Here is a 19,101-nt window from a genome sequence, read left to right as displayed (position 1 = left end):
CTCACATACACAGCCAAAACGTAGTTCCTATTCCCTGAAATACGCTTCTCTTCACAAATGGGACTAGGGTGATGCAAGAGAAATACCTGGGGTGCAAAATTTAAGAAGATACTCTCAGGATCATGCAAGTGCCACCCTGCAGTTGCATGACCCTAAAAGTGATTATGTCTCATATTTTGTGTCCTAGGCAACTCTCTTGCCTTACCCTGGTCCTGGCTCTACTCTTTCCCATCTCTACTCTCCCCACTTCTCTAATAAATATCCCCTTAATTTTTCAAAATCCAATTCTGATAAACTAAGTATCTACTTTAAACAATGAATTTAAGTATAATTTTACAACCACTCAAAATTATGTTTTCACGACCGGGTACAGTGGCTCATGCCTGTAATCCCAGCACTTTGGGAAGTCAAGGCGGGTGGATCACCTGAGGTTGGGAGTTCAAGACCAACCCGACCAACATGGAGAAACCCCATGTCTACTAAAAATACAAAATTAGCCAGGCATGCTGGCACATGCCTGTAATCCCAGCTACTTGGGAGGCTGAGGCAGGAGAATCACTTGAACCTGGGAGGTGGAGGTTGCAATGAACCAAGATGGCACCACTGCACTCCAGCCTGGGCAACAAGAATGAAACTTCGTCTCAAAAATAAATAAATAAGTAATAAAATAAAATTTAAAAATAAAATAAAATTGTTTTCAAAGAAAATTTCTTGTTTATGATATGTGGTAGGTGAAAAACAGATGAAGTAGTTACACCTATATACAATAAGATTCTATTTTTAAAAATGACTGTGAGTTGCATGTGCATGTCAGTAATAGACCTATGTTGTTTTTTTACTCTGAAGCATCTATCTCCCCTTCTGTTGGTAGCAGCATCTTAATTTTCTTTTCCCAAACTTTCCTTCTCTTATCATCAATCCACGTGGTTTGAGTGGCACTGATCACCAGCACTCTAATGTTTCTGGGGTAGGAACATAACCCAGGTCTGGGAAATCAGCATACTCCTTCTCGCAAGCAGTAGTTCAGGAATAGGTATGTTACCCAAATTGGACAGGTAATACTGAATCCCAACATTTCTGCAGAAGCTAATCGGGAAGGAAAGTTATCTTTCAGCCAAGGTTGCTAAACTGAAAGATGATGATAAGTACCTACTAGACAATCAGGCAACCCAATCAAAGAACCAAGAGAAGAGAAATGGAGAAATGTCTGAAAATATTTTCTCCCTAAATCTGAGTTCAGATGTAAACAGATACAGCTGCTGGAATTCAGAATTACTGCTGGGAAACAATTCACTCTGCATTTCTCATTCTCCTGCACAGAATCTTCTGACCAAAATGTACTACAAATGGGTATTTGCATAACAGACAGTCTTGGAAGCTAGAGATAGCATCTCCCTAAAGATAGAAAACTCCAAAGAGCTTTGGAGAAATTAAGCCGTCTCCTTCCCCTCCCTGGAAACATTTACTTATATTCTAGGGTAAGAAACCTAAAGATACCTTCTCCCTCTCCTCTGGAAGAGATGTGCTTAATGAGTAATCTTTCTTGCTCTGCAGGGGAGGATGGCAGATGTGCCAACACCCTACACAAGCTTGGAGTCTCCTCATTGCAAGGCTCCTCTCCTGTGATGCAAATCTGCTGCATGTGTAGGTAAACATCTAGCCCTCATCACATTGCTTTGTCACAGAGATGGGGCAGGGAGAATCAGCATGAAGATATTTCTCTGGCCACTGCTTTTGCTGTAATAAACCCCCCGAGTCTCTGACCCAGGGCTCTTCTATTAATGTACGTATATAAAAGTATGGCAAGGTAACTTGCTTGTTTGCAAACAGGGTATTCTCAGTCCCTTCAGAGTTTCAGAGTTAATGGTTACATGAGGCAACACATTTATTTTTTCTTATGTATTAATTCATTCAACAAATATTTGCTGAAAGCCTACTATGCTATCTGTGTGCCATGAGTTTTCCTATACAACAGGTAAAAATTCTTGCCCTCATGGAGGCTGTATTCTAGAGAGAGGAAACAAACAAAATACAAAATAAGTAAATAAAATACAGTGTTACGTAGTAATAAGCACTATTTTTTAAAGCAGAAAAAGGTAAGTATGAAGTAGTAGATTTCAAATATATGTTGAGTGATTAAAGACTTTACAGATAAGTAACATTTACCAAAGACCTGAAGGAGATAAGGAAGTTAGTCATATGATTAGCTGAAGGAACCGCTATCTGGAAGAAGAGTATTCTAAGCAGACAGAACAGAAAGTATAAAATATCTATCTAAGGAAAAACAAGGAGGCCTGTGTGCAGTGAATGGTGGAGAAAATAGTAAAAAGATCCCGCATGAGGGAGGGAGAACAGAACCACAAAACCATGGCCCATTTTAAACTATAGTTCAGAGAAGAACTAGTTCGGAGAAACATCCTGCATGAAGTAAGGAAAGCAGGACCATGAAACTATAGCTCATTTTAAGGACTTGAGCTTTTATGTGGGAAACCCCTGAAAGATTCTGAGCAAGGAAGAGACATGATCTCTTATGTCTAAAAAGGGTAACACAGGCTATTTTTTTAGAGCAACAGTAGTAGCAGGGAGACTTTTTAGGAATCACGTAGAAGGAGAAAGAGGATGTTGCTGAACCAGGATGACACAAGTAGGGATGGTGAGAGCCAGTCAGATTATAGGTATTTCTTTGAAGAAAACAGAGTATGCTGAAAGTCTGAGTTGAGGAATGAAAGAAAAAGAATCAAGGATAACTTTGCTCACACTCGGGTCAGGGCAAAAACAAAGATGGAACTGCCATTTATAAAGACGGGAAGGACTAAATTTTTAAATAGGTGTCTGTCACTGGCATCCAAAAGAAGCCTAACAAATATAAAAATTTATACCACAAGGCAGGCAGATTGCCTGAGGTAAGGGGTTCGAGACCAGACTGACCAACATAGTAAAACCCTGTCTCCATTAAAAATACAAAAAAAAAAAAAAATTAGCCAGGTGTGGAGGCACACACCTGTAGTCCCAGTTACTCAGGAAGCTGAGGCAGGAGAATCGCTTAAACCTGGGAGGCCAAGGTTGCAGTGAGCTGAGATCATGCCACTGTACTCCAGCCTGGGTGGCAAAGTGAGACTCTGTCTTTAAAAAAAAAAAAAAGAAAGAAAAGAATTATTATACTAGAGAAATAAGGTAACACAAGTTACACTTCTAAAATGTGGGACTGAGTCAATAATAGAAAATGAGGCAAACTTGGTACCCTCTATTGTAGGGTAAGAAGTCAGCAATCCTTAATAAGCAAAATAGCTGGTAAATTGCTGTCCTCATAAATCAGACAAGTACACCTTGTTTTATTGCACTTCGACTTTCTGCACTTTATAAATACTCCCTTTTTTACAAATTGAAGTTCTATTATAATCCTGCGCTGAGCAACTCTATTGGCACCGTTTTTCCAAAGCATATACACATTTCACGTTTCTGTGTTACATTTGGTGATGCTTACAATATTTCAAACTTTTTCATTATTATTATATATTTTATGGTCATCTGTGATCAGTGATTTTTGACGTTACTATCTTAACTGTTTTGGGGCACCAAGAACCACACTCATACATGATGGTGAACTTAACTGATAAGTATTATGTGTGTTTTGACTGCTATATTAACCAGCCATTCTCTACTCCCTCTCCTTCTTCTTGGACTTCCCTGTTCCATGAGATACAACAATTTGATATTAGGCCAATTAATAACCCTTCAAAGGCCTCTAAGTGTTCAAATAAAAGGAATAGTTGCACATCCCTCATTTTAAATTAAAAGCTATATTAAGCTTAGTAAGGAAGGCATGTTGAAAGCCAAAATAAGCTGAACCTCTTGAACCAAACACCCAAATTGTAAAAGCAAAGGAAAAGTTATTGAAGAAAATGAAAAGTGCTCCTCCAGTGAACACACAAATGACAAGAAAGCAAAACAGCCTTATTGCTGATATAAAGAAAGTTTTACCAGTCTAGATAGATTAAACCAGTCACAACATTCCCTTAAGCCAAGGCCTAACCCAGAACAAGGCCTTAACTCTCTTCAATTCTATGAAGTCTGGGTGAGGTGAGGAAGCTTCAGAAGACAACTCTGAAACTAGCAGAGTTTGATTCATGAGGTTGAAGGAAAGAGGCTACCTCAACATAAAAGTGCAAGGTGAAACAGCAAGTGCTAATGGAGAAGTTGCAGCAAGTTATCCAAAACTCTAGCCACGATCACTGATGAAGCTGGCTACACTAAACAACAGATTTTCAGTGTATATGACACAGCCTTACATAGGAAGAAAATGTCATCTAGGACTTTCACAGCTACAGAAAAAAGCTTAATGCGTGACTTCAAAGCTTCAAAGGACAGACTGACTCTTGTTATGGGCTAATGCAGCTGGTGACTTTAAGCTGAACCCAATGCTCAGTGACCATTCTAAATATGCACAGTCCATAAGAATGATACTAAATCTACTCTGCCTATGCTCTAGGAATGAAAACACAAAGCCTGTATAATAGCACATCTGTTTATGGCATGGCTTACTGAATATTTTAAGCCCATTGTTCAGACCTACTGCTCAAAGAAAAAAAGAATAAAAGATTGCTTTCAAAATAGTATTGATCATCAACAATGCACCTGGTCACCTGGTCACCCAAAAGCTCTGATGGAGACGTACAACAGTAATGTTGTTTTTGTGACTGCTAATGCAACATCCATTCTGCCATATTGGCTAAGCAAAAATCTTATTCTACTGCCAGGGCAAAAAATCCTTATCATATCTATCCAGTGAAATATACCTGTATTATGGACGAGTTATCTCTGTGGGCTGTTTCCCCTTTTTCTCTCTTCCAGTTGCTATAGTTTGAATGTGTGCTCTCCATAATTCACGTACTGAAAACTTCCCCAGTGTTATAGTATTGGAAGGTGTGGCCTTTGGAAGGTGTTTAGGTCTCAAACCTAAACCTAAACCATGATGGTGGAGTCCTAATGAATGGATTAATGCTGGTACAAAAAGAGCTTGCAGGAATGTGTTTTCTTCTCTTCTCTTCTGCTATGTGAGGACACACAGTTCATCCCTCTCTTGCCCTTCAGCTTTCTGCCATGTGAGGACACAGCAAGAAGGCCCTCATGAGATGTCTACACCTTGATTTTGAAATTTCCAGCCTCCAGAACTGTGAGAGAATAAATTTCTATTATTTTTAAATTACCCAGTCTGTGGTATTCTGTTACAGAAGCACAAAATGGACTAAGACAGAAATTGGTACCAGAGAAGTGGCATGTTGCTATAACAAATACCTAAAAATGTGGAAGCAGCTCTGGAATTTGGTAATGGGTAGAAGCTAGAACAGTTCCGAAGATGAATGCTAGAAAAAGACTGTGTTGCCATGAACAGAATATTGGCAGAAATATGAACAGTAAAAGCCATTCTGATGAGGTCTCAGACAGAAATGAGAACAAAGTATTGGAAACTGGGGGAAAGGTCATCCTTGTTATAAAGTGGTTAAGCACTTGCCTGAATTATGTCCATGTTCAGGACTTTACAGCAGGCAGAACTTAAGAGTGATGAAGTAGGATATCAATTAACGGTTTTTGCTGTCCACATGCTATTTTCCTTCTATCACTGAATACTGGCCTTATTACAATTAATTATACTGGTCAACTGCAAAAAGTTGCTAGACCCTGAGACAGTCTGTTCAAACAGAACTAAAGAAATTATCCAGAGATCCTAGTCTTAAAGCTAGATGCAGTACTTAAATCTTTTAGTTGTCTTCTTTTGTTAAGGGACAGGTGGTAAATGCATCGAAAGTTATAAGCAAAAAATTTACACGATAGGTGAGGGCATTTTTTTCAAGGGCATGTATACAAGGGAGGACATGTATGCACACTAGAGGACTATAGTAAATGTGTTTTGCTCACCCAGCATCTACTCCCTCTTTCCAAGGTCACAGTATCTTCTCTTTTCTCCAGTGAGTCTAACCATTGTGATTCTCAGGCCAAAGGGTTTAGACATAGCTGACCACACTTTCTGTTTCTAGTTCCAGTAGTTAGCATCTAATCCAGATACAGCCTATCATCATACATCATCTCTGTAACCACGGGATCAGGGATGGGGAAATGATTGGAATCATTCAACGAGACACAATCCTGGAACTTTTGCTAGAACTAAGGATAACAGAAGTCTTTATGTTTGGCTTCCTGAACCCAAGTGAAAGAAATGTCACAGAGCTCCACGTGGAGAAGGCCCACATGAGAGTATATCTGTACCTAAAGAGAATATAGTTCTAGTTTCAGTGCCTTAAGTATGAGTGGAGTTTTGGCCTCATGCAACTGAAGAATAGTGAAAATTCTAGTATTGTCCTCCTTAGTTTGAACTTGAAAAATTCTAAAGTTATAATTAAATTATTTGTCTAAATTCACACAGCTATTACTAGGAGCACAGATTCAACACTAGGTAGGTTTGCTCTTTTCACTACACCATACTGCCTCTCAAGAAAACAGTCCAAAACCTCTCTATGCTTTATAATTATCTGTAGCTATAAGCTAAATCCTCACATGGAGTGAGCATTCTAGTAACATCTGTAGAAAGATCGAAAATGGAAGAATCACATGCCTTCCCGCTTTCTGACCCATTCCTGCAACAGCTTGCCTCTTGTCTAGCATCGAACATTTCTACATTATTTTTATAATGTAGACTGAAGGGCATGCCTATCTGTTCACCATCTTCATCCTCTTTCAACATCCATGATATTATTGTATGTAATAGCAAGTTAAGACATTCAGATTTTAGAATGCCAGTTCCAGACACAGGGTAAACCAGGCTCCAAAATACAGAAAAGAAATCAGAAACTTAAAACAGGCAACCACCAAAGTCTAGCTACTATATTGTTATGATTAATTGTGAAATAGTCACAAAAGCAAACCCCTATTATCCCAGAAGTAAGGACACTGTTGTTTATGTTAACATTTTAAGATATTTGTCAGAACTATATTAACTTCTAGAAAGTAGTAGCTGTTAATAAACAAATTCCTTTCAAACATTATTGTTGAGGGTAGGACAGAAGGGATGGAGGACAGGATTTACAAACGTAAGATTCCTGACATTTTCAAGAAGTCTGTCTAAAGACCATGAGAATTTTTGACAGAGCTGGAACACTCAATGAAAATGTTTCACAAATTAACGTTTTTTAACCTCTAAGGCATGGTGGATTGATTCGCATCAAGATCAAAGACTCACTAAATTCAACATTCCATTGTTAAACTTATTCATAAATGTCTGTTTTCTAGCTAAGATCCACCGCCTTCTCAGGCCTCTTTATTCTCTCTCCACTTATAGCAGCTGGCTTTCTTTTTCAGGAAATTATTTTACAAAGAAACATTTTATAACTTCACATAATTTACAGTATAGGACAATCTCAAACAGAACAAAGCCAAAGCAAAATATAGACACAAGACAGCCAGGAGCATGAATATGTTAGGGTCTTGCTTCTAATAAGAGGAAGTAATCTCAGCAAAACTGCAAATATTTCAACATAGACCTTTAGAGTCGCTCCCAAATAGCGGAAACTTCTATTAAATCCAGGACCATTAATAGTTTACTATATTTAGACTTTTACCATTCACATTTATTTCAGGTTTAAAGTATGAAACACCCAAGTTCAAATCCCAGTATCATTTTATAACTGGGTCTCCTTGGATAAATGATATGACCTAAAATTGGTTCCAGATCACAAAAAGAACATGCAAGCCATCAAATTCATAAATTCAAAAGAAATGTACAAAAGTGCATCGCACTTTTAGCAGGTACTAAAGAAATGTTGGTGCCACCACCATTATATCTGAAGCCATATAATTTACTAAAAGACTCAAGACTTATAGTGACAGAAACTATCTCTACCTGAGAGGTTAAAATGTTGAGGAGGGGACAAAAAAGAACTATGCAAAAACAAAACAAAAAAATATGTGTGTGTGTAGGAGAAAGAAATTGGCTTCTTCCTTTGTAAAAAGTTTCTATTGTATATAAATCTACATAATTCTTATACATCATCCCCAACATAAATGCTTATAATTGAAATACTGATCTATCATTAACTAGATAATTATATAGTATCATATTAATTAGTTATATTGACCTATAATTAGATAATTACCTATCACCATTTTTTATCATTAATAATTATCTGAAACATTGTTTAGTTCCCCTTAATTACTCCACTATAGCAAATTTATTAAATATATAAAAAGTAAACAGGCATCACAAAGTAATGGTATTAGCCAAATATATAAATTTGGAGTAGATTCAGAATGGATGGCAAATGTGATAGTGACTGGATTTTCCATATTAGAAAGTCCATCACACACTTCTATACAGAAACAAAGAAAAAAGGTAATACCTGAAAATGTTTCCTTTGCTCCTAGTAAAGCAAAGTTTGTAAAACCTTAGTGAAAATTTAAATAATGGTTAACCTATATAAGAAAGTACATAGAAAGCATGTAATTCTAAAAAAAATTCAAGAGAAAGTCAAGACACTGTATATTTTCTTTTTTTAAATTTATTATTATTATTATTATTATTTTTTTTTTTGAGATGGAGTTTCTCGCTCTTGTTGCCCAGGATGGAGTGCAATGGCACGGTCTCATCTCACTGCAACCTCCACCTCCTGGGTTCAAGCAATTCTCCCGCCTCAGCCTCCCAAATAGCTAGGATTACAGGTGCGCGCCACCACACCCAGCTAATATTTGTATTTTTTTAGTACAGACAGGGTTGCACCGCGTTGGCCAGGCTGGTCTCAAACTCCTGACCTCAGATGATCCACCCACCTCAGCCTCCCAAAGTGCTGGGATTACAGGCGTGAGCCACAGTTCCCAGCTGATGCCATATATTTTCATAAAACAAGATGTGGTATAGCTATTAGGGTGGTTACTGACACATCTGTTATCAAAACTGAACACTGCAGTCAGCCACTGTGGCTCATGCCCGTAATCCCAGCACTTTGGGAGGCCGAAGCGGGTGGATTACCTGAGGTCAGGAGCTCGTGACAAGCATGACTAACATGGTGAAACCCCATCTCTATTAAATACAAAAAAATGAGCCAGGCATGGTGGCGCATGCCCGTAATCCCAGCCACTCGGGAGGCTGAGGCAGGAGAATCGCTTGAACCCAGGAGGTGGAGGTTGCGGTGAGCTGAGATTGCGCCATTGCACTCCAGCCTGGGCAACAAGAGTGAAACTCTGTCTCAAAAAACAACAACAAAAAAAAACCTCAACACTGCTAGAAGAGTCAAATGCACTTTTCTTTGTATAATGTGAAATTAACAAGAGAGCCCCATCAATCCACAGAAGCTTGGGAAATTCTCCCAAGCTGAAGACATTCAGAGAGTAGAAAGGACACACGCTACAGAAGTGTTCAACTCCAGGGAGAAAACATCCAAGAAACAGCAGCATACAGAAAAGCCTTAGAGCGACCAAGGACCAAACCTTGTGACAATGCAGGAAGCTTTGTGATTAAGCCAGAAATGCTCTTCTATTCCGCAAACTATAGGACACAAGGGGCAAGAAGAAGAAACTTGCCTGTAAACAAATAATGTAATGCAAAGTTGTCTGGTCTTCATTTTAGAAGCAAAAAAATTAATAGCTTTAAAGACTCGAGTCCTACTTACTAGATTGTATGAGTCTGAAGGCATCACTTAAACTTTTCCACTAAATTTGACTACATTTTACGGAGGTGGCTGTATCCTAGATTCACAAAGGTTTCAAGAAATACCACTTGCAAATATCAAAGGTCTACTGAACATAGTTTTTCTAAGTCTTCACTTAGAACTGTATATTATATGTGGTACTTCCACATAGGATGACTGATTTAAAAGTAAGCTCTATTCATAGTAATGCAAAGATACTTTTCTGACTGAGCCAATGTAAAGAGCATTTTTATATTCTAAGTGCCTAGAAAATAAAAATTCTAGTACTGTTTCCACTTTTCCTAAAACCATGAGTCCCAATATAGATATAGCCTTTTTGCAAGTAAAATGATTTATACTAGAAAACTAATTTCCAGTTTTCTACAATTAGTGTTATTTCAGTCACAATAAAGACTAAGGTACTGTTACCCAAATATTTTTAAATATTCATTAAGTTATTCTAACTTTTAAATTTAGGACTCTTATTAATTACATAAAATTAGTGTAACAATATTGTCATCTGTAGCATTATAAGAATGATAAGAAAAACTAGTGGGGCATTCACTTCAGGAAAATGTAGAAATAACTTGGGTCCCAACTATAGAATTGTAAGGTATGTCTTCAGTATTTGTTACTACCAATACTTAGACACCTTTTTTTTTTTTTTTTTTTTTTGAGACAGGGAATCACTCTGCTGCCCAGGCCAAAGCACAGTGCTACAATCATAGCTCAATGCAGTCTTGAACTCCTGGGCTCGAGGAATCCTCCTGCCTTAGCCTCCTTAGCAGTAGTACAAGCACATGCCATCATATCTGGCTAATTTTTTTTTTTTTTGTAGAGTGGCGTCTCGTTATATTACCTAGGCTGTTCTCAAACTTCTAGGCTCAAGTGATCCTCTTGTTTCAGCCTCCTAAAGTACTGTGATTACAGGCATGAGCCACTGCACCCAGCCCACATTTTTTAATGACTCACTATCTCCAATAAATCAGAGTAGATTCAAGTTTATACCCATAATGATGTCACTCTCAATCATCTGCATACTAATATGTTTTCTTGAATAGGAGAGAGACTGAATTAGAGCTCGCATGCTAGAAAACTGCACAGTGGAATATGTCACACATGTAAATATCTTGTACCTGGATGGGAAAAAATACGAGAAACACTGACCTGAATCACAAAAATCTGTTTTACTGCTGGATGAGACCATATGGACTCTAGTTCAACTCCTAACTCAGTTCAGTGCTTGCTTCTCTACACAGAATAACTATAGGCTGGTCTGCCCATTTAAACTGTATGTTCTTTAAGAATCGGAACCCTATATTTAGAGAACACACAATCTAAAATAGGATATCTGTAAAATACTGCTCCTCAAAAAATAATCGTATGTTTCAGTAGGAGGTGGAAAAGATACAACTAATATACAAATAAGAGTATTATTAAATTTAAAAACAAAGTTTAATTTTTAAACAGATTGAGAAAATGTGTTTGCAGGGGCAGTACTTAAGAGATTTAAGACAGTAACGTGTAGCTAATACCTGTGGTTTAAATGAAAGGAATTTAGTGCAACCATTCAAAAACACATGATCATCTAGGGAAAAAGAAAAATAAATCAGGAATCCAGACAAACTGGAGATATTTTGGGGTTAAAAATCATTTAAAGTAAATTTATAATTATCTCTACTGAGATACAATAATCTAAGATTTACAAAAAGAACAGCTAATCTGAGATATTTCTAATTATTTGTTTTATTTGTATAAATGCCAATGTCATTCAACTTAAGTAAATTTAATGTAATGTACATTATATTTTAATTTCTTATGTCTGAAACAAGGACTTTGTGGATGGTATAATAAACACAATACAAGAAGAGATAAAATCAATGTTATCATGTAAAGAACTGAATACAGAAGTTGAATACTTCCTAAAGTCAGTTGAATACTTCCTAAATCTTACCTACGTTGTCTCATTTCTTCTATGTAAAAAGCTAGTGCAGCAATTTTACTATCCCTATTGAATAGATGAGAAAATTACAACTTAAAGAGATAAAATAACTTGTCCAAGATCCCACAGAAGAGATTATCTGACTCTAAAATAAATGGCTCTTCTTTTCCCAGATTATCTGACTCTAAAATAAATGGCTCTTCTTTTCACCACACTTTGCAACCCAGCAAGGAACACCTACATAAAATGTCCAGTCTTTTAATACCCACTAAAAAAAGTGACAATATCAAGTTTATAATGAGTGGTGGTGATGAAGAGACTAAAAATTAGTAATTGTCTGATATGAATATTTTAAAAATAATTACAAATCATGCATGACATTAAATTTTTTAAAGCTGAATTATGTAATATCCTCCAAAAATGGAGAAATCTGAAATATTTATTGAAAAGAACCAAGAAAACTTTGTTTTACCTAGATATTTTGAATTCCACAGAAAAAATATGGCCCCCTATTTTGTCAGCCATACAGCAGTTTTATATGGTAAACTAAAATGTTTATACTTATAGAATAAGAAAAAGTAACTGCTTGGGTCTAATTCCTTTGTTCTGACTCTAATCTGTCCTTTATAGAATAAGAAAAAGTAACTGCTTGGGTCTAATTCCTTTGTTCTGACTCTAATCTGTCCTCTATTCTTTTCCATTTTTTTCCCCCAGATCTAGGAGCCCTCTTCTAATTTAAGGTAACAGCCTGAAGTTCAAGAACTCTTACAAATTTTGATGTGAATGCAGATACACTGAAATGAAAACCATAAAGTCTCAATAATTGGTAGAGTGTTACAGAAGAAATCTAAGTTTCTGTTAGTTTCCAAATCATTAACTATGGTAGAATGATGGGTGACTTCATTTTCTTCTCTATACTTTTCTGAATTGATTGTAAGGCATTTAACATTTATAATCAAATAAAAATAGGAAAGAAAAGGAGTAAAAAAGGGAAGGAGGTAGGGAGGGAAGGGAAAATTGGAGCCTTGATTATAAAAAATCCAATTGTTTCTGAATTTACTGAATCTACAACTAAAGTTCTAAAACTGTGACCTAATTGTTTTCTTTAGTCTATCAATAGCATGATAGGTTAACCATACATAAGCATAACAAAGAGAAATGAAATCTGGAAAAACAGTAATAAAGCAATCCAGAGATCTATAAATTCTGAGACATAGCCCTTAATATTTAAGAAATTACTATATGAATGAAGGAAGTATGAAAAACAGATTTAGGGAATGCAAAAACTAAAAAGCAAGATTCAAATACTTAAAGAGGGGTGCAGGAATTTCCCAGGTATAGAAAAATCACAGATATACAAATGTGTGAATTTATACCCATTTCCACTTATTCCTTTACTATAAATTGAAGTTTTGTATCAAAATATTCCTCAGAACCATGAGACAACACCCAAGATAGTTGAGTCCTATTGAAATACTGACTTAAATCTAATTACTTCAGTCTCCATGAAGCAGTTCTACTAAAACAAATTCACATTTGTAAGCTTTTTCCATTACAAAAATACATTCTTATTCCAAATGAACAGACATAAGATTGACCCAATTTATCAAGTTTGTTACCAAATTTTACATAACTGATAGTCCCTTAGACTTCCCTCCAAAAGATGTTTATTTATAAATCAAGTACAAAACTATAATCTGTTTACACAGGAGTCCAATTTTGAAGCAAAACTTTTATTTGTATAACAAGTTCATCAGATTTCCTTTTGTCTGATTACCAAAATGCAGTTTACTCATTTGGGCCTTAATTACAAAGATGATGACTTCCTACCTCACTCACAAGATCGCTTTGAATAGTCTTACGTAATTAAGTTAGTATAGTTTTAGTAATACAATCCCTACTTACAAACAAATATAAGCACCTTATAATTTGGTGGTGTGTATATACACATATACTATATACTACATACACATGTATATACATATGCTGGGCTTTTTGTGGTTTTTTGTTCGTTTGTTTTTTTGAGACGGAGTTTCGCTCTTGTTGCCTAGGCTGGAGTGCAATGGTGCGATCTCCACTCACGGCAACCTCCACCTCCCAGTTTCAAGCAATTCTCCTGCCTCAGCCTCCAGAGTAGCTGGGATTACAGCCATGCGCCACCACGCCTGGCTAATTTTGTATTTTTTATTAGAGACCGGGTTTCTCCATTTTGGTCAGACTGGTCTCCAACTCCCGACCTCAAGTGATCCGCCCACCTTGGCCTCCCAAAGTGCTGGGATTACAGGCGTGAGCCACCGCGCCCGCCCACAGATGCTGCTTTTTAAGCTTGATCATTTCAGTTCCTCTACTCCTTAATGTTTACTGTGTAACAGTAGCCTTGAAATCGCTATTGCTAAATATATAGGTGGTGGGTTCAACTCGACTCTTCTGCATTGTTTGAAATTTTTCATAGTAAAATAGGTGAGAAAAAACTGGCAAATTTGAAATGTTCACAGTCCAGAGTTACAGTAACATCTACATTGAAGATGAAATGTAAGTGATTTGTCTACCAAAGCCTGAATTCTTTCTTCTGAACTAAAGACATCAACCTTTGCAGTAGTGCAGAAGCTGCATCAACTTGACACTATATAGTTTTAGATGTATATTTAATGCTATCAACAATCAATGCAGAAGAGAAACAGATCTTCACCAAAGGTCTTTCAAAGATGAAAACAGAAGTATGCCTATGTACTCTCTTAATATATTACCAGCATCTTTGGAAGCATAATTCTCTTGGCTCAAAAGTACCAGCAGAAAAGCTTTCCTGGACTACAAAAAGATACACTCTGCCTTCCTGACAAACCTGCAGCTATTCACAAATGTCTTCTTAAAGGCAACATAGGTACATATACCAGGACTACAAATACTGCACTATAGATTTTGCAATAGTTTTTTTTAATCCTATTCTCATTCCACGTATGAATTGAAAAGTATTTTCTAATCTTTAATCACTAAAATAGTTTTGATCTATTCTCTTAATTATTTTTCCATTACACTTCTATATATGGTGACTTCATCTGAGAAATTTATTATCTTAAAATATCTGGATAAAAGGAAAACGGCAGTACACCTTTACAGCAGTTTACGTCAAAGTGATAGTGAGACCACCATTAATATACGCAACTCCTGAATTAAAAAGGTTAAAAAGTTTCTCTTTTTTTAACCATAAGGCGAAGGAAAAATGTAAGGCTACCAGCCTTAACAAATTATTAGATTTTGGAATGCACTACAGTGGATGGCAAAATCACAAACGTACAAAGTGCCCACCTCACAGTAAAGTCCTCAATTTATGCAAGAAGTACCCTGCCCCTACCAACGCAACCCAATGAGCGTATTCACAAAGTCGATCCTAAGGGAAACTGTAAGGCAGAAAGATGACCCCTGAAGGTGCCTCCAAACATCTCCCCAGTTCTAACCGGCAAAGAGACCACAGAGCAGAAATTACCAACAACACTAGCTTCACATTTAAGATCTCTTGAGTAGACTCTTGGAGGACGCCTCTGGCCAAGACGGGAGGAGAAAGATGAGGTAGGGGATAAAAGCGGGAGAAAGTGACAGGCGGAGAGCTGGGGAGGACCCAGCGGGTCAAGGGAGACTGCGGGGCTCCAGAGGCAGGAGAGGATTGGGGAACACCAGGGGTTGAGGGTGCCACCCCAGCGGGAGGGCGGCGCCCAGGAGATGAGTGCCGCCGAGAAAAGGGGTGCGGGTACAGGCAAGATTGGGCGGTGCCCACAGTCCCCCCCAACCCCGCCTCACGCCTAGCAGCCCCCAGACCCCGCGAAGGGGCGGAGCCACTGCGCCCGCCACAGCCCGTTCGCGCGGGCACCCGCCCCCTCAGCCTTCGGGTCCCGGGATGGTGGTGGGAGGGGCGGGCCTCGTGGGGCTGGGTGTGTAGCCCGGCCCAAGCCCCAACCAGGAATGCTGCGCTGCAGGCTGGAGGATGGGCGGATGACCCTGCAGCCAGGGACGGGGGTTGGCGGGGGCGCTGGCTGAGGGCGGAGGAAAAGCCTCAGCACCGGCCCCAACTCCCGGGCCGAATCCCGGGCGCCCCTCTGCTGGCAGGGATTGTTGCCCCCGCTCTAGGCTTGCCTTCCCTCCTCTTACCCCCTTCCCCCGCGTTGCCCCGGGCAACAGCGCCTACCGCCGGCGGCGCGAAACGCACCTACCTAGAACCTGACAAGCCGGAGCCCCTCGGACTCCGGAGCCAGTCACCACCCCGCGTCACGGGGGCTGCCACAGCCAATAGGAGCCACTGTCACGAACCTCTGCAACCAATCCCGCTGCACTCCGGTCTCCGGGCACCCTCGAGGCCTCAGCCAATGGGCAAGAGCGGAAGGCGGGCGCAGCCGCCCGGCCCTCAGTCCCCTCCTCCACTACCTCCCAGGAGGCGGGGAGCGGCCGATTGGCCCGGGCCCCGAAGGGGTAGGACTTGGGCCCTAGGCTGGGTGGGCGCACGCTTAGCCCGGGCTGCGGGCCCTGGGAGTGGAGGCGTGGAGCTGCAGCCGCCGCCTTCTGGGCTCGCTCACCAGCCCGGGTGGAGTCCCGAAGTGTGCGCGTTTGTGCCGCTCTCCCCGCCTCGGTAACCTGCTCCTCCCTAGCCGGCGTCCTGGGCTGCCGGGGTGAGATGGGGCCGGAGGCGGACGACGGCGTCACAGGAAACTTTGGGAGGCTCGCCTGGCCGTGGCCGGGAAGTGGCCGGATCGGGGATGATAAGCTGAGGCCGCCTGGAAGGGACTACTCGGCGGGTCGGCAGCCGGAAAGGAATTCGGAGAGTGGGGGCGGAGGCGTGATTAAAATGTTAAGTGTGCCCGCAAGGCGCTGGACGGTCCGCGGAGCTGAAATCTCCAGGAAGGGAAGCCGCTTTAGGGCCGCGAGGCCCCCACCCCTAAAATAGGCACTTTTCAGCCTCAGAATTGGTCACTTTTTCCTGTACGTTCCCACATTTTACTTGCATCTGTTATTAACGTGGATTGCTTTAGAATGGTTTTCAGCAACTCCAGTTTACTCTGAGTCCCTTAAGGGCAGGAACTGTCTTTCAATCCTGTACTCCCAGTGCCTGAGCCTGCCTACAAATGTTAGAAACTCAATGCTGGAATTGTAATGGATGTTTAAAAGCATACAGCAGGTCCTGGGAGTAGCCCCCTATAATAAATTCTTACCTCTTCGGGAGTCTAGAATGCGTGGAGAACCCAGATGGGTCTGCTCTTCAGTAATGGCCGTTTCTGAAGCGTCCTTCACCAAAAGAATTTGGTGAAAAATGAGTAATGTGAACTACAAGATTATTACTAGGTGATCAGTAACAGTAGGATAGGTATTCGTCATTATTCAGGGTGTGACCCTCCCATGTTCCTGTAGTAGGCTTTTTAAGGCGGTGTATCTTTTGCATTGGTTAAACCACATAGCGTCAATGCCGTATTTCCCCTCCCTCTCAAAAACTGAGTTATGTAGGAGCCAAAGAAGAGTGGTGAATATTTTCTCTAAGCAGGGTTATTTATTTAACCACAGAGAACAGCCCTACACATAGGAAAACATAAATCTTTAGTTGGACTTTTTTTTAAGTCTACTGTTTTAAAGCTAAAGAAACAAAAACCAACATAAAAATTTTAAATAAGAGGTTTAATTCTCCCTGTTGAAAATAGGGGATGAGATTTCCTGTCCCTTTTTCTCCGAGCATTTGTCTTAGAAAACTAAAGTACTTTCTTAATTGTTAAGTACTTTCTCAACTCTTTGAAATGTGTATAAATCCATTTGAGGACTAGATAGGTCTTGTCAACTTTAGGATCAGGAATGTCTCTGGAACCTGGAAGCTTTTTTTCTTTACTTCCTTTTTTTTCTTTCTTTCTCTTTTTCTTTTTCTTTTTTTTTTTTTTTTAAATGCTGCACATATCAAGGGAGTAGCATCCCTCCCTATCTCCCAGTTTCCGTGAGAGCGTTGGAGCCTAACTTCGGTGAGCAACTTGCTCCATGTTGCAAAATTACCTTCCTTCATAAAGACAGGAGAAGTTTGTTTTTCCTCTGGATAAAACCAATTAACTAACACAGATGGTCACCCCAACTACTAAGTAAAGATGAATTATATCTGACACAAATGTCAGGTCCTCTTACTTGAGGACTAGTTACTGTTCATCTTGAAAACGTGTATGTAATGGGTTGTATATACTTGGCTATATAAAAGGGCGAGATTTCTGTCTTTGCAATCTCTTAGCAAGTTGCCTGTGATGTGCATCACAGTCTGGTTTAATGCTTATTCAATAATAAAAGGGTTTTGTCTACTAACGTTTGTGGAGAGGATTTCTGGGTTGGGAGATTTTGGTTTGTATATTTTTCCAACAATGCCTATACCCAGAATGTTGGGATGACAAAGTTAAGGAAAGTAATTACTTCAGAGTTTTTAAATTGTTCTCTAAAATGATGGTTAATGTTTGATATATATTTCATAGTGACTGTTAAATGCACAAACTATGGTTCTGTGAGTAAACTTCTTAAAATAGAAGTTACTTTTCTGTGAACATTAAATGTTATAGTATACGTAATATCAATAAGAATGAAATGAATGAAAATTTGTGCATTAGTTAGGTAATGCCAAAATACAACTTTGGAGATTGCTTCATGACTGAATACCTTTCCCAAGAGCCTTAGGATTTTCTCCATCTCTATACAAAGGGAATCAAAATGTAGAAAGATGTGGATGGTGAATAAGTTATTACATAATTGCAGAAAGTAGCTTTCAATAAAGGTATGGTAGAAATAGAGCTGTTAGATACACAACATGTGTGTGTTTGTGTTTTTAAGGAACTCAAATCTAGAAAAACAGTAAGAATCTTTCCATATCTACAATTGTTCTCTGAGTTCTTACCGATTCATTCCAAAACCTTAAAAGTTGTCTACCATATGCCAGTCATTGTGCTAGGAAATGCAGTTGTGAGAGAATGTACTTGAAGTAAATGAATGTGACAAAAATCTATGCTGCATTTTTGAAGCAAACAAAAATATATAGCAAATCCAGTTTCACGTTTTTCCCTCTGTTGGAATAATCACATTGCATTGCAACACATTTAATAAACACTTTGTGTCACCTTAGTATATATTCCATGTTCTCAAATACCAAACTTTGTTCCAATAGCATTACTTACTGGACAAATGAACATAATAATGTGGGGCCGGGCGCGGTGGCTCAAGCCTGTAATCCCAGCACTTTGGGAGGCCGAGGCGGGCGGATCACAAGGTCAGGAGATCGAGACCACGGTGAAACCCCATCTCTACTTAAAAAAAAAAAAAACCAAAAAACTAGCCGGGCGCGGTGGCGGGCGCCTGTAGTCCCAGCTACTCCGGAGGCTGAGGCAGGAGAATGGCATAAACCCGGGAGGTGGAGCTTGCAGTGAGCTGAGATCTGGCCACTGCACTCCAGCCTGGGCGACAGAGCGAGACTCCGCCTCAAAAAAAAAA

The 19,101-nt window shown here is 39.4% G+C and overlaps 1 protein-coding gene across 1 annotated transcript in view; it reads right to left on the bottom strand.

The window, feature by feature from the left end:
• The window catches only part of FER (FER tyrosine kinase), a 448,142-nt gene extending 429,291 nt beyond the window's left edge, over positions 1–18,851 (bottom strand). The window contains 1 exon segment of the mRNA XM_017960295.3: positions 16,815–18,851. The gene's annotated coding sequence lies outside the window, so the exon portion shown is untranslated.
• Between the last annotated feature and the right edge of the window lie 250 nt (positions 18,852–19,101).

This window comes from Papio anubis, chromosome 5, assembly GCF_008728515.1.
Source record: "Papio anubis isolate 15944 chromosome 5, Panubis1.0, whole genome shotgun sequence".
Taxonomy (NCBI): Eukaryota; Metazoa; Chordata; class Mammalia; order Primates; family Cercopithecidae; genus Papio; species Papio anubis.
The sequence above is the reverse complement of the archived record's forward strand: the minus strand, read 5'-3'. Positions and strand labels throughout refer to the sequence as shown.